Source organism: Ceratotherium simum, chromosome 25 (genome assembly GCF_057802395.1).
Source record: "Ceratotherium simum simum isolate JZ-2026a chromosome 25, ASM5780239v1, whole genome shotgun sequence".
In the NCBI taxonomy this organism is placed as follows: domain Eukaryota; kingdom Metazoa; phylum Chordata; class Mammalia; order Perissodactyla; family Rhinocerotidae; genus Ceratotherium; species Ceratotherium simum.
In genome coordinates, this window is record NC_141924.1 from 7,986,907 (window position 1) to 8,003,475 (window position 16,569).

The following is a 16,569-nucleotide window of genomic DNA, read 5'->3' on the forward strand; positions in this document are numbered from 1 at the left end:
AGCTATGTGAAGGTCCAACTTCATTCTTTTGCATTAAGATGTCCAGATTTCCCAGCACCATTTGTTGAAAAGACTGTCCTTTCCCCATTGAATGGTCTTGGCACTCGTTTCAAAATCATTTGACTATATATGAGGGTTTCTTTCTGGGCCTTCTATTCTCTTCTGTTGGTCTATAACTCTGTGTTTATGCCGCTACCACAGTGGGTTGAGTGCTGCAGCTTTGTAGTAAGTTTTGAAATCAGGAAGTAAGACTTTTATTCTTCTATTTCAAGATTGTTTTTGGCTATTTGGGGTCCCTTGAGATTCTATATGAATTTTACGATTGATTTTTCCATTTCTACAACAAAGCAACTGCATTAAATTTGTAGATCACTTTGATCTACAAAAAAGTTTTGATGTCTTTACAATATTGCTTTCCAATCCATAAACCTAGCTTTTCTTTTCCATTTGTTTGTGTCTTCTTTAATTTCTGTCAGCACTGTTTTGTAGTTTTCATGGTAAAAGTCTTTCCCCTCCTTGGTTAAGTTAATTTCTACATATTTTATTTTTTCTGATGCTATGATAAATGAAATGTTTTATTAATTTCGTTTTTGGATTGTTCATTGTTAGTGTGTAGATATGGCTGATTTTTGTGCATTGATTTTGTATGCTGCTACTTTGCTGAATTTGTTCATAAGTTCTAATATGTTGTTTTGTGGAATCTTCAGATTTTTCTACACACAAGATCATATCATCTGCAAACAGAGATAGTGTTAATTCTTATTTTGCGGTTTGGGTGCCTTAATTTCCTTTTCTTTCCTAATTGCTCTGCCAAGAACTTCCAGTACTATGTAGAGTGGAAGGCAAAAGTGGGCCTCCTTTGTTTGTTCCTGGTGTTAAAGAAAATCTTTCAGTTTTCACCATTGAATATCGAATTTGCAGTGGGTTTCCATATATGACTTTTCTTTTGTTGAGGTAGTTTCCTTCTATTCCTTGTTTGTTGAGTGTTTTCAACATGAAAGAGTGTTGAATTTTGTCAAATGCTTTTTCTGCATCAATTGAGATGATCTTGTAGTTTTTGTCCTTCATTCTGTTAATGTGGTGTATAACACTGATCAGTTTCCATGTGTTGAATCATTCTTGAATTCCAGTAATAAACCCCACCTGCTCATAATCCTTTCCCACTTGTATAATCCTTTGAATATGATGCTCCATTTGGTTTGCTAGTGTCTTCTTGAGGACTGTTGTATCAATGTTCATAAGGGATATTGGTCTGTGGTTTTCCTTTCTTGTAGTGTTTGTCTGGCTTTAATATCAGGGTAATGCTGGCCTCATAGGGTGAGTTAGGAAGTGTTCCCTCCTCTTCAATATTTTGGGAAACCTTGAGTAGGATTGGTGTTAGTTCTGTTTAAATGTTGGGTAGAATTAAACAGTGAAGCCATCAGATCCAGTGCATGTGTTTGTCAGGAGGTTTTCGATTACTTATTCAATCTCCTTATTATTAAAAGTCTATTCAAATGTTATACTTGTTTATGAATCAGTCTTGGTAGCTCTTCTGTTTCTAGGAATTTTTCCACTTCATCAATAGGTTATTCAATTTGTTGGCATACAGTTCTTCACAGTATGCACTTATAATGCTTCTTTTTTCTGTAGAATCAGTAGTAATATCCCTGCTTTCATTTCTGATTTTAGTAATTTGATTCTTCTCTCTTTTTTCTTAGTCCATCTAGCTAAAGGTTTGTCAGCTTTGTTGATCTTTTTGAAGAACCAACTTTTGGTTTAATTGATTTTCTCTATTTATCTGATCTCCATTTCATTTACCTCTACTCTACATTATTTCCTTCTTTCTGCTAGCTTTGGTTTTAGTTTGCTCTTCTTTTTCTAGTTCTTTAAGGTGTAGTCTTAGGTGATTGATTTGAGATCTGTTTTAATGTAGGCATCTACAGTTATAAACTTCCCTCTGAACACGACTTTTGCTGGAATCTGTAAGTTTCGGTATATTGTGCTGTTGTTTTCATTCATCTCAAGCTACACCCTACTTTCTCTTATGATTTCTTCTTTGACCCATTGGTTAATTATGAATGTGTTGTTTAATTTCCACATGTTTGTGAACTTTCCAATTCTCCTTCTGTTGTTGATTTCTAGGTTGTAGTGAATGAATATCCTGATCACTATCAAGCCAATCCAGCATGATTTCCATGCAGAGGCAGCATATCAGCCGCTTCATCTGGAAAGTTCCACATGGCATTTAAAGGAGGGGAAGAATAATCCCCCTTCTCAGGTTAAAGGAAACTTTTCAGTAGTTTCCTGACTTTTCTGTACCCCCACTTAGACTACGTTCTTGGTGACCAGAGGTCATAGAGGTGCTTTCTGTTGTCCCAGCATAATCTTCCCCTTTGGGAGCATCCCTGACAGAAGTGGCCATAACTCAGACCGGATGAAATCCCTGCCTAGTGCAGTGTCAGCATATGGCCCCACCCTCTCCTTTATTTCCATTTTAGCTAATTACATATAGCAATAACCACCAGCTTGTATATTAGCCTGTTCCATGGAGTTTTTTTGCATTTCCTTACATATCCAGTGAACCAGCCCCTTGGAGGTTAGCTCTATCATTTCCCAATTCCATAGGTAACTTTTACCTCCAGTAACTGACCACAGTGCACCTGCTACATCACACCATGTGCATGCAGAAACAATTCAGGAAAGAAGTTTGGTCAACTACCACCCCTCCATTCTTTTCCCAAACTGTGCCTTCACCACGTTCCAGAGAGTCAGGGTTATTCTAGTGAATGCCACTTTTGAAGCCAACTGTGTTGGGGGTCCCCAAGATCATCCTAGAGTCAATGCACTCCTGGAGGACTCACAGACTTCAGAGATGCTGTTATCTTCAGGGTTATTCTCTTAGTCTGTTTGTGATGCTAGAGTAAAATACCCTGGAATGAGTGGTTATAAAAAGCAAAATTTATTCCTCACATTTCTGGAGTCTGAGATGTCTAAGATCAAGGCTCTGGCAGATTTGATGTCTGGTGAGGGCTCGCTTTCTGATGCATGGACGGTCACCTTTTCACTGTGTCCTAACCCGGCGGAAGGATCAAGGGATCTCTCTGGGTTCCCCTTTATAAGGGCACCAATCCCATTCATGAGAACTCCATCCTCATGACCTAATCACCTCCCAAAGGCCCCACTAACAAATACCATCACATAGGGATTAGGTTTAAACATATGAATTTTGGGGAGACACAGGCATTCTCTCTGTAGCAGCTATGCTTTATTACAGTGAAAGATACAAATTAAAATTAGCAAAGGTAAAAGACAAATAGGACAGACAGACAGACACATAGGAGATCACAGCACAGGTTTCCACTTATTCTCTTCCAAGAGATGCATAGAACAGTGCTTAATACCCCGGCAAGGATGAGTGACACAGGCACAGAATATTGCTGGTCAGGGAAGCACAAATGAGCCTCAGTGTCCAGGGATTTTACTGGGTTGGTGTTGTAGGCATGGAGCACCTGTGTGGCTGAGAGGAGTCAGTAAGTTTCCAACCCCTCCAGAGGAAAGACTGATACAGGGAGATGCAGGGGCCCCACCACGTGTCACATTGTCAGCGTGAGTGATCTGCATGGCCTGAGGCTCCAGCAAAAAAAAGACATGGTTATCCAGCAGAATATTCCCAGAACCTAAAGGTCATCTTCCAGGAGCTGGTCAGGGGGCAGTCACTGCTTTACAAGGGTCAGGATGTGAACCCTCCAAACCTGGTGACTTTACCCTTTAGTGCAAGGGACTCACTTGGCCTGGATGCCCACATCCTAGGCCTGACTCCACCCACCCCACCATGGGCCAGCAGCTCAGCCAGCACCATCAAATCTGCCAAGCTTCATCTTTGACACCCCAAGAGGTGGGGAACTCAGGGGTAGCCAGGAAGTGATGTGTCAGGTTAACACTCAGGCTCAGTCCTCAGGTTCCAGAGCTTTCCCTGGGAAGCCTGACGGCAGTCCTGGAGTGAGCACCTCCCTGAGGCTCTCAGCGCCCTTTCCCAGCCCCTCAGGGATGCTCGTGTCCAGGCCACTGCAGAGTAGAGGTTGCCTCATGGCCAGGCTGGAGCTGGAGGACACTCGTATGGGCTCCAACCCAGGGCACCATCCTGGGAGTGGCTGAGTCAGACCAGGCTCTCAGGAGCCTTTGCCAGGGTGCAGGGAATGAGCCCTGTGGGCCACAGGCATGCCCTAGGGACAGGGGTCAATCTTGGCCCCATGTGAGGTCCAAGATTGGATGGCCAGGGGAAGAGATGCCGCATGAGGATCTTGGAGGGGGACGCCTTGGCTCTCCTCCTTGCTCTGCCAGGACCCTCTGTGACCCTGGGCACATATCTCCCTGCCCTAGGCTTCTCTTTCCCCTTCAGCCAATGAGACGTTTGTACCAGATGGTGGCTGGGTCCTGATTTCCTGCTCACGCCAGGGCCATGACCTTGTTAGGCTGGAGCCCTGTCTGAGGGCAGGGACTGCCATCTTTCCACCTGTCCCAACGCCCAAAATTGAATGGCTCTGGACTGAGCACTCGGGCTGTGCCCAAGAGTTCTTAACGACTGTCTGCTTACCAGAGACTTGTTGACCCCCTGGTGCATTTAGGTAACAGCTTGGGGACCACAGACACTCAGGGCAGAAGGAGCCCTTTCAAGCCTCTGATGCCAGAGGAGCCCCACCCAACAGCATTGCTGACAGCGGTTCCCCCAGCGTCTACCAGGTGCCCTCATGACAGGGAGCTCCCAGCTCTCAGCACCGAGGGAATTGATCTGTCCTTGGGCACTAAGTTGGAAAGCCATCCATGGCCCCCTTTAGCCTGTCCAGAGTATTCACAGTCATGTCTACAGTGGCAGGACAGGCGTTGCTGCAGCTCGTCGAGACAGGGAGTGTGGACGGGGCCACACTGGGTTTGTGAAGAGGTGAGGCCCCTGAGAGGAGGAGGTGGGCTGAAGAAGCAGCAACTCTGGATTTATTGATACTTTGTCATTCATGGTTCTGGGTCTTAGGGATGTCAGAGGCTGGGAACCAGCCCCGCCAGAGCTTCCTCAAGAGGTGGGGACCCAACCCCTGGCCATTTCCTCCTTGCTCTCCACTTTAGAGGCCTCTGAAAAGCACAAGCAGGCATGCCCTGTGTGTCTCCTGTTGGGCGGACCTTTTCTCATGGCCAGGGTAGCCCCTGATGCCAGGAGAGCAGGTCAGTATTAATAAAAGACTAGGTATTCCTCCAGCCCAAGGGGAGTGGTCTCGAGGTCCTGCCGACTAGGAAGGAAGCAGAGGGCAGGGGAGGCTCATTCAGGAAGGTTGACGCCTCTGGCTATTGGGCTTCTTCCCCACTCTGAGGGGTGTGACTCCATTTTTTTTGGTGTTTGATCACTGACAGCTTTTAATCATCAACTCTGTCTTTCTCCTGTCCCCCACACCTGGACCAGCTGATGATAAATCCCTGGTTCTCTCTCCTTTGCTCTCTACTAGAGTTTCAAACCACCAAACCACTACCCAGTCAAGTGAGCCCTCACCACAGCCCATCACCAAACCACAGTAAATATCCAGGCCAGTCTCCTTTCCTGGCTCTCCCAAGGCATTTTGGACCGGCTTGAGAGGCCAGCCTTGCTCTGCCAAGAGACCTCAATGATGCCAACAGTGAAGCCTTTCCTACCCTCTTGGTGAGAGAATGGTGTCATCAGTCCACATCCAAATCAAATTTTGAGTAGGGGGGTCTATCCTGCCTTGGTAGAGTGACCATAACAAGAACCTAAAGACTTACAGAGTTATAAAGAAGAAAGAAGGCTCTGTTTTTGGAATTCAGGTAGTATCAGACAGCTCAAAACCAACGCTTGAAGTGGAGGAGAACAAGAAAGGTCTTTAAAATTCTTCAGGAAAGTTATTTCCAATCTAGAATTCTATATTCAGCTGAACTATTAGTCAAGGATGTATGCAGAAATTTGAGACATCTAAGGTCTGATAAACACCCCTCAGGAGAGCAGTGATATCAGCAAAAATAGCAGACCTCTGAAAATTGGCCACTCCAGAAGAGCTGTGAAAAAAGAGGCAAAATATTCAGTTACTTTTTCAGAAGTCTTGCAATAAAGGAAGAGCTCACAGCTACTCAGGAACATTTTTTTTCAAGACAGATGGCTGAATCTCCAAATGAACAGCAAGCTCTGTGGCATTTCCACTTCCCTGGTCCTATCCTCCACTCTCCAGCTCAGCAGGAGCCTTGAAAAGAACCGCCCACACCCAGGGAAGCCTCCTGAGGGAGCACAGGACATGGAGCATTTTCAAAGCCTCATTCCCAAAGAATTGTCACGATTTCCCTGGCTGGGGGTTCCCTGGAAGACCCCATGTGCAGGGCTGTCTGTGTGACCTGAGAGCTCCCCTTGTACAAACAGCCTTTTCTCAGGAGAGATTTTTGCAGGTAATCAGAGGCCACTGTTCAAAATCAAAGCTGCCTGAAGCAATGGATAACAGTTGGGGCAAATGATAACACTCACCACAAAGCTTGAAAGGAGAAGCTGTGGCATGAGGTGTCCACAGGCGCTTTGAAGAGCTTTGACACCTTCCTGGGAATCTAAGAGGCCATGCAGCTATGTAGGGCTGTGTGCATGCTCAGAAAACCTGGGGAGGCCCTAACATCTCCCGTCTGACTGACCTTGAGCATCTGTTCAAACAGGAATTGAGGGTAGAGGGAAAGCTGTAAACTTTAAAGCCAGTGCCTGGCTGAGTGGGGAAAGTTTGTCCCAACACACAGAGAGCATCTCAGTGCAGCAAAGACTGGGAGAGTTATTGGTTGCAGACATTTAAGGAAATCTCTAACCAATCATTAGCTGACCACCAAGCTAACTGAGTAGAAACTTCAGTGACCACACACAACAATGAATAGAGACTTTATGGCATTAGTTCAGAAAGTCACTAAGCAAAGAAACAACTATGACGATGACAAATAACCAACACAACAAACCCCGGGAAGCAAAGAGAATCCAATTTCCAGATGGCTACAAATCTTTCAAATGTCCACATTTCAACCAAAAATTACATGGCATGCAAAGGAACAAGAAAGGATGGCCCATACACAGGAAATAGTCTATTAATGGAAACTCTCTCTGACTTTGGAGTTGCTGGACAAAGACTGCATATTGGTTAATTCAATATGTTCACAAAACTCAAAGAAACCATGTATAAAGAACTTAAGGAAAGTGGGAGTATCATGTGTCACCCATTAAAGAACAGCTGTCATGAGACACAAATTTTAAAAAGGAACCAAGTAGAAAATCTGGAGTTGAAAATACAATAGCTGAAATGAAAGTTCACTACAGGATCTCAAAAGCAGATTTGAACAGGCAGAAGGAAAATCAGCGAACATGAGGACAGTCAGCTGTGATGATCTAGGCTGAGGAACACAAACAAGGATGAAGAACAATGAGCTGAGATTCAGAAACCTGTGGGGCACCATCAAGCATACAACACGCATGTAATAGGAGTCCTAGCAGAAAAAGAGAGAGATAAAGGACTAGAAGGAATATGGAAGAAATATTGAATACTGAATACTCCCCAAATTTGATGAAAAACATTAATCTGCACATCCAAGAAGTTCAGTGAACTCCAAGTAGGATAATATCAGAGATTTACACCTCACACATCACAAGAAAACCATCAAAACACAAAGAGAACTGCTTTCTTGCTTTGAAAGCAGCCAGAAAGATGTGAGATACGCCTCATCATGAACAAAGGATCCGTCCTCAATAACATTGATGTCAGATTTCTAATCAGAAACTATAGAGGCCAGAAAGCAGTGGGATGACAATATCCCTCAGGAAGTGACTGGAGGATGTCACAAGCTTGGGTAAGGGCCTCTGGTCTCCACCAATTGTGCAGTTAGGGTAAATGGGGAGCTCAGAGAACAACCCTGTTGCCCCCTGACACCCAGATTTAAACTTGCCATGGCGACACCAGAGCCTAGGAATTTGGGCTGTGCTGTAAGCTGGGTGAGGACCCTGAGCTTCGCAGGGAGCAGCCTCCACCAGAAGAGGTCCTGCCCAGGCATCCACGGGCCTCGCTGAGAACCAGGGCAGTTGGTGCTGGGTCTGTATGTGCACGCGTGTGTGCGTGTGTGCGTGAAATAATCTGTGCCCCTTGAGTGTAAGTGTGAGTTTGTATGTTCATGTGAGTGTTGCCTGAGTGTGGGTGACCTTGTGCATATGTAGATTTCTGTGTGTGTGTGTGTCTGCATGTGTGAGCATGAGGGTAAGAGTTGGGAATGGTTGAGTGGTTTCTGTGTGATTAGGTGTGTCTGTGTGCGTGTCAAGTGTGCAGTGTGAGGTGAAGGGGACTTGGAGTCTTCAGCCCCCTCTGTCTCCCTGCCGCCCCCTGCAGGCATGGTTCCTCTCATCATCAGGCAAGTGCCATTGACCTCCCAAGTGAAGGCCTCTCAGGAAGAGGTAGGTGAGACATGGGAAGTGAAGGACATGTTCTGGGGACAAGATTGTGACCACGTTAGGGAGTATGAGCTTATGTGACAGTTGGGTGGGAGGATCAAGTCCAAAGACCCCTGGTTCTTATTCGGAGCCTGTACCATTAGGGGAGTTCATCTGAGGGTGGAAACTTGCCTTTTCTCCCACCCCACCCAGTATGAACAGCAGGAGACGTAGGAGGGACAGGACTTCTGGGGCCACCCCTGCACTGACCTTCCCTGGGCCCTCCTGCACCCTCTGGCAGCACAGTTATCCCAAAAGTTTGGCTCAGGACAGAGGGCAAGGCCAGTCTCAGCTCCCTTTATAAAGAGGGCCCAGGCTGGTCGAGCCCTCAGGGTTGGTGAGAGTGCCCTGCTTGGCCTGGTCCTATGTGCTTGGTGTGGTGAGGGGTGCCAGTGTGTCCAGAGGATCCCAATGCCCACTGAGGCAGCCATGGGGCTGCTGACTGGGGAGACACTGGGCCCTGTGGCAGTGGCCATCTTCCTGCTCCTGGTGGACCTGATGTACCAGCACCAACGCCAGGCCCCATGCTACCCACCAGGCCCCATGCCCCTGCCTGGGCTGGGCAACCTGCTGCAGGTGGACTTCCAGGACGCACGTTGCTGCTTTACTTGGGTGAGGAAGGTGGGGGGTGGTGGGCACAGAGGTCTTGGGGACCCTTCCTAGCAGAAGACGGTGGTGGGTGAAATCACAGGCTAGACGGGGAGCTGGGTGGAAAGCAGTAGGTTTGAGAGGCCTCCTGGGGGAGGGCATCTGTGCAGGGCCTGGAGGACAGTTTGAATTTTCTAATCAAAGGTCAGAGAGGGCAAAGGCGTGGAGGGGGATGGGATTGGTAGTGGGTTCGGGATGCAGTTGGACAGAGCTTAAGTTATGTGAGCCTGAGTCCTTTCAGAAGATGTCAGGAGGAGACGTCTTGAGATTGGGGAAGGGGAGTCTTGTCATGAGCCCCATTTAAATCAGGATTCGAGGTTGAGAGGGGGCAGGGACCAGGTTTAAATCTTTTGCTGCTGTGAGACCTTGGGCCTCACTGCTTACCTCTGTGAATCTCACTTTCTTCACCTGTAAAATGGGATGCTAACTTAACCTTCTGACAAGTTTGGTGACCTCTGCAAAGTCATAGCCAGGTGGTCTGATACAATGTGATATCCGCCGACTACAGCGGGTGTGATCCTCCGCGTCACGAGTGCAGATAAAGTACTGTACCCTCTCTGGTGGGGCCCAGGAGTCCTTCAAGGCTAGTGCCAGGAGATGAGGGCCTGCAGCTGGCTTGAGGCCCATGGTCCAGCTCAACGGGCTGGCGGCCGTGCTCAGCCGCTGGTCTACCACAGCGAGGACTTGCCCACTGCCTTTTGGTTCTCACACTTGGGTTGGAGTGTCTCGTAAGGCAATTGGAGGAGGGACAGACCGCGACCCGGTGGGAACTGGGCATCCAGTGGCTGAAGTCAAAACAGGGTCTAACCCACGAGGGTCTCAAACGTGGGGCAGAGAGAATGGCTAGCGAATGGTGGTTCCAGGGCATGGAGGAATGAGCCTGTATCAGGGCTGGGGAAGAATGACTGTGGGCACTGAGGAGGACCAGGCCTGTAGGGAAAGGGGGCGGGACTGTGTGAGCAATGACAGGGGGCAGGGCCGGGACAGAATGCTGTGGAAGGGCCATCAAAGTGGGCGGGATTGGTTGCAGAGGAGGACAAGGTTTGCGAGGGGTGGGGGGCTAATAGGGGGTGGGCCTGACCCAAAGAGGTGGGACTGTCTGAGCAGGTGTAGAGGGCGGGCCTGTCAAAGGGGGCGGGAGTGTGAGAGCAGGGCAGGGGGCCGGGCCGGGCCCCACATCTACACATCATTATCACCCAGAGTCCACAGTTTATATCAGGGTTCACTCTTGGTGTTGTACATTCTATGGGTTTGGACAAATGTACACTGACATATATCCACCATGATAGGATCACACAGAGAAGTTTCACTGCCCTGAAAATCCTCTGTGTTCGCCTGTTCCCTCCCCCCAGCTCCTGGCAAACACTGATCTTTTTTGTGTCTCTTTAGTTTTGCCTTTTCCAGATTGTCATATAGGTGGAATCATACAGCATGTAGCCTTTTCAGATTGCCTTCTTTTACTTAGTAATAGGCATTTGAGTTTCATCCATGGCTTTTCATGGCTGGATAGCTCATTTCTTTTGAGTGCTGACGAATATTCCATTGTTGGGATGTACCAATTTATCCATTCACCTCCTGAAAGTCATCTTGGTTACTTTCCAGGTTTGGCAATTATGAACAAAGCGGCTGTGAACATCCCTGTGCAGGTTTTCTGTGGACATAAGTTCTCAACTCCTTTGGGTCAATATCAAGGAGTGTGATTGCTGGATCATCCGGTGAGAACGTTTAGTTTTGTAAGGAACCGCCAAACTGCCTTCCACAGTGTCTGTGCCACTGTGCATTCTCACCAGCAATGTATGAGACCTGCTGTTGCTCCACGTCCTTGCAGCATTCTGTGTGCTCAATGTTCTGGATTTGACCACTCTAATAGGTGTGTAGGGGAGATGTATTTTTATAAAATAATTGATAAATCGTGGTAAAAAAACACAACAAAATTTGCCATCTCAACCAGTAAGTGTACAGGTCAGTAGTGTTAAGTATATTTGAGACAGGAACCAGCCTAATGAGACAGGGACATCTGCAAGGCCCCTGGCCTAACAAGATAAGGCCCCTAACCAATCCGCAAGCTGAGAATCAGATAGAGACCACCAAGACCCACATTCCGCAGTTTCGGGACTCTCCTGGGCTTACGCATGCGCCCTAGCACCAGGAGTTGTCTGAAGGTGACCCTAGCGCCATTAGCATAGTAAAAATCACACCTGGGGGTGGAGAGCTAGCGTGCTAATGATACATGCAACGCATGTGGTGGCACGCTGAACAACAGCGCAAGCGCAAGAAAACCCCCACCTCTGTGCCAATGACAAGGCGCTCCTCACCAGCCCCTGCCTAATACAAGCCCCACAATCTGGCTGCCTAAGGAGCCGGTCACCCACCCCTTTCCTTTCTGCCGGCTCCCTTGTGCCTCTCCTGTGCACAGGCTAATAAACTTTTACTTTTCTACTCCTGTTTGTTGTCTCTCTTGATTTCCATCCTGGGGGACAACAAGAACCCTATGCACCGGTAACATTTTGGCTTCCTAGTGGGACTTTCTTGAGTCCCAGTCGAAGACTGGATGGGCTGGGCACCGGACTGGCCTGGCTGCCTGGATATGGGCATAAGTGGCCGCAGCTGAACCTTTGTTTCAGACTCCAGTGCTCGGTAAGTCAGGTTGAGGCCTGGGAGCCAATGCCCTCCAGTCCGACCAACTTTCTTCAAGTCTCCCTCTTTTCCTTCTCTCTCTCTTTATCCTCTTTAGGAGAATCTTCTCTCCTCTGGTTTCAGGGGCACCGTGAGCCCTCGGGTCAGTCATTAGCCTGACAATCTGGCTTTTCTGGTTTTGGAGAGTCCACGTTCCACCTCTGGGAACTCTCCTCTGGTTTTGGGGCACCTGGAGTGATTCTAGGTTGACCCCTCAGTCAGTCATTTGACTGACAATCTGGAACCCTGTTTTGTGTCCTGTCAAGAACACATTGAGTATTTTAGGTGCCTACTGAGTCAGTTATGGGGACAGGAGACCTGTAATTTATTCTGTAAATGGTCTGGCCAGCGTTGTTTGCCAAGCACGGGGACTGTTGTTTGTGTGACCCTTATTTTGATAACGTTTGGGAAGAGGACGTGAGGGTGAGGCCTGATCACCTCTTTCCCTTCTTTGTCTGTCTCGTTCGTCACCTCCTCTGTTGTCACCAAGTCAAAGTTAAGTTCACTCTGGACATGAGCAGAACCTGGACCTTCTGTGAAGTCGAAAACTTAAAAACCTTTTGCCGGGAACTTAACTCTCCACCCCAGCATTAGGAGCCCCGGCCCCATCCCACTCCAGGCTTAGGCCTCTTGCTTCCCTGGATTGCTTTGTGCTGGCCCAGGGACTAAGTGCCTGGGCTGAGTGGGACTTGACTAAATCTTCTAGCTATATTGATGCCTGCAGTCAGGCTCTGCACCCTTATCTGGGCCCGCTGTCAGTCAGACAGTGCCGGTGCTTTACCGCCATGGGGAACACTCCAGGCATCCCCAGAGGCTCACCCCTTGGCTGCATTTTAACTGATTAAAAACACTTTCACTCAGATGGGTTATGTCCCAGAAACTCCATCTGGAGAAAACTTGAGTGGTTTCTCTGTGCCTTTATGATGTACTTGGACAGGTGGGTCAACCTATAATGTCATTTGAGTTACAACCCAATATCTGAGAAATCAAGGGCAATTGTCCTTAAAAAAATCCTTGCAAGACTGGAAATGCAGCTCTAGAGGCAGTTCAGATTCCACTCAGTTCCTTTATCTCAATAAAGATTATCATCTTGCCTTTCTAGGAACTGCGGTCTAGCCCATCACTGATTCCTAAGACGAAGGAAAAAAAAAAAAAGGAAAAAAGCAAGAAAAATGGCCATAAGAGTGCCCTTGCCAAAAATCTAGTATCTTGAGTGTCTTCTCCACAAATATTAGTAAAAAGGCTTAAAACAGAATTTGGATTCATAACTAGTGTATTACTGTACCTGATTCATGGCAGTAATTTTAAAACAATAGCTGTGGAGACTCTGTGTATGTGCATCTATAAGTGTGTTATATATGTGTGATGTATTACCTCCGGGTGGTATGGCCAAAATTAAGAGCTCTATTCAATTGGCCTAATGTAAGCGCTTACATAAATTCTAAATGTAATAGAAAGTAGCCACAAAGTCTTTCAAGTTAACATGATATAAATTAATCTTTGGTAACTGAAAGCTTATTTAAGTTTGTTGGTTTGATTAAAACAAACATGTTTTTAGAGTTATCAGCACTGGATATGATGCAGACACGCAGCCTTTATTCTACATTTATTGGTCAAATAGCTGATGTTATCTCTATTACAAAACTGGTTAGCAAAAATAATAAGTAAAAGGATGGCTAATTGTGTCAAATGTCTCATGAAGTCTTGTAGGCAATCTATATAATTATTAGGAACAAGTAACTAAGTTGTTGTGAAAAAGATGAGTGTTACATGAACTTTTTAAACAATGATTATGTGTTATGGTGTATGTACTTAAAATAATTTCAAAACCTTTTGGTAACTTGAAACCTTAGAGTTTTGCTAATTGAATTAAATAATAAAATTTATTGAGTATCTAGGTCATTTCCAAGTAAAATAAAATATTAGATGTTAATTACTAAAATACTGAAGTTTATCTACTTTTGGCTTCTTATTGCAGAAAAATGAAAAGTTGTTTGGGTCTATGAGTAAACATGTCTTGTATTTTATTAAAAGACTGTATTATGAAGTAGCATGTTTCTAGAAATTAGAAAGAGTATTTATAAATTGCCATGCCACAGAATGCTAATGTAAAAGACAGTTCATAATTGCTTGCTTTTTAGTTTTGGCTAAAGTCTGTAAGGGTTAAAAATTCTAATTAATATAAGTAAGTTTTAACATAAGAAGTGAACTGGTACAAAATTAAAATTTGGTTTTCTTTCTCTTAAAAGGGATAATTTTCTTAAACTCTTAGTCTGCTCCTGATAAAGAGGTCATAAAAGGTTTTTCTTTACCTTTGAGTAAGTCTACCTCAAAGACAGAAAACCTATGTTTTGTTAAAATAACTTCCTATGTTCAAAAGGACTGAGGTCTCTCTATTAAGGTTTTTTTTTTTTACTACTTTAACTCTCCGTTCACCCTTGACTGTTTCTGTTGTCACTTTGATTGAATGGATAACTGAGCATTGTTTCACAGTGAGAATTGTTTCCTATTTGAGGAGTGTTTTAAAACCTTTTGATATTTTCGACAAGCTTCCCCCCTACAAAATGTTCAGATCCTGAATGAAGTCCTTTTTTGACCTGAAGGAAAAGACATTTCTTTGATAATTTTCAGAGGGCCCTGGGACTTCTCAAAGAAATTTGCTCTCTCCGCCTATAAAGAAGATACTAATCTAATTAGGCTTAATTGGTATGTTAAATTACATGGGGAGCATTGTCAAATAAGTGATGATAAACCTTCTTAGGTGGTATTATGTGGGTAAATGTTATTGATATAAATGTTTTAAAAAGTATGTAAAATTCTGATCTGTCCTGGTTGTCAGCCATAATTCTAGTTATTATCTTAAAGTATTATATGTCACAGAAATAGCCAAGTTTCTTTGTCATTGCTCTTTTGAGTCTTTTGTTATCTGAAGACAGTTGTTTTACTCTGATGCTTTTGCAAATATGTTTCATCTTCAGAGAGATTCATGGAAAAGACTCTGGCGCTTACTCTAGAATACAGGTTTCTGATAAACTTTCAGATCATAAAACTGAACTGGGTAAGAAATCACAGAACTCTAACAGAGAAACAGATGACTGCATGAAACTGCTAACAGAAGATTAAGATCAAGAATCGATTACATAGGATTGAATGAACTGATGAGAATGATAATTTATATGAGTTTTCATTTGAGGTATTGCTGATTTTTTTGGTGTTTAATTTTTTTTTTTTTTACATTTAAGGAAACCTTTTCTCTTTCCCCTAAGTTAACTACGACTTATAGCAATTTGGTAAAATTATACCTTTGTGAACAGAATTGAAACATTTATCTTTTTCTCCCTACCTGATCCCTCCAGAATTTGGAAACTCTTAGTGAGTGAGTATTGTCTTCACGGCAGTATAGTTATTTGCATAAGTTCAATAAGAATCTGTTCTCTATCTTATAACAGGACACAAATGGAAACACTGGTTATAATACCAAGGCTTTGACTGGAATGTCATATTTGAGAGAAACATACAGACTCAGATATGACAAGACAGCTTTGGAGGAATAAAGATTGACTTTCTGGAATAAAGCCACTTGGAAATATTGGCCCAGTACCTTGTTTACAGGGTTCCCAGCAACCATACTGGGTAAATAAAGAATGTCACTTATCTGGCAGGTGCAAGAACCTCAATATTTTGGGGAAACTCAAGAGAAGAGAGGAATTCATCCAAATCTAAGGCATTGCAGGCAAAGCCTGATCACAAATCCTTGGCTTGGTTTCCCTGGCCTCTAGAGGCCTTTAAAGTTCAGTCTGAGGTTCCTTATAAAAAGTTTCCAGCAAAGCAGATTTGAAAGAGCCTATATAACCAATTGCTATTCTTGCTGTACTTATGTAAATAATTGGGCCAAGTTTATTAAAACTAGACTTATTTTGCAAACCATTGACTCTTAATTGGCCATCTTTGGTAAAAATGAGGGTGATTTTAGAGAGAAAAATTATGTCTCAATAGAAACTATAGTACACATTCATGGCTATTAAGTTCTAGTTCTGATAATTATCTTTGAGGTTTTTGTTTTCTATCTGTAAACTGGACCAGATCCTGAATTCTTCTAGTCTCCTGAAATATCTGGCTACAAATCTCCAAACTAATGTTTTCAATTTTTTTTCCCACCATTTTCATTTGGAATCATTGAGAACCGAACCTGCCCTTTTTCTGAAGCCCTGCAAACTGAAGTTGGACAACTTGATATAAACTTAAGAGAGATTCATGTCTGTTGCTGTGTAAGCCACTCAGAAAGATACCTGAACACCCAATTACATCATCAGAGGCATTTCAAGCTACAAAAGATGGTTCAACTCTGACATTTAGAAATCTTTTTGGCTGGCTGCTCCCTGGGCTCAGAAATTGGTTTATAATTTGCCCCCACCATTAATCTTGTTTTTCTTTTTGTTTCACTAGAAATGACTTATGTTAATAACTCAGGTGGTTATTATGGTTATTATTATGGTTATTATGACATAGTGACATCACCCTTGGACTCTAAGTCTCAGGTCACAGTGTCAGTGGAGGATGAGACCAACATCCGGGAAATCTATGAATAAGCGTCCTGGCTTCACCAATATAACCAAGGTACAGACCCCAGTCCAGCATGGTCACTGATCAAGGGTGCCCTCATCACCTGATTCCCTCCCTTCTTGGGAGCCCCGGTAATCATCCTACTCCTATTAATTTTTGGTCCCTGTCTTTTTAACCTTCTTGTCAAGGGGGTATCTTCTAGGTTCCAA

General features: G+C 44.6%; 1 long non-coding RNA gene across 1 annotated transcript; it reads left to right on the forward strand.

Annotated features, from left to right (window-relative positions):
• The first annotated feature begins 8,443 nt into the window (after window positions 1-8,443).
• On the forward strand, window positions 8,444-14,045 carry LOC147913708 (uncharacterized). Its single transcript, XR_015556344.1, has 2 exons — window positions 8,444-9,085; window positions 10,724-14,045. It is a non-coding gene; the product is annotated as an uncharacterized LOC147913708 (long non-coding RNA).
• The last annotated feature ends 2,524 nt before the right edge of the window (window positions 14,046-16,569 follow it).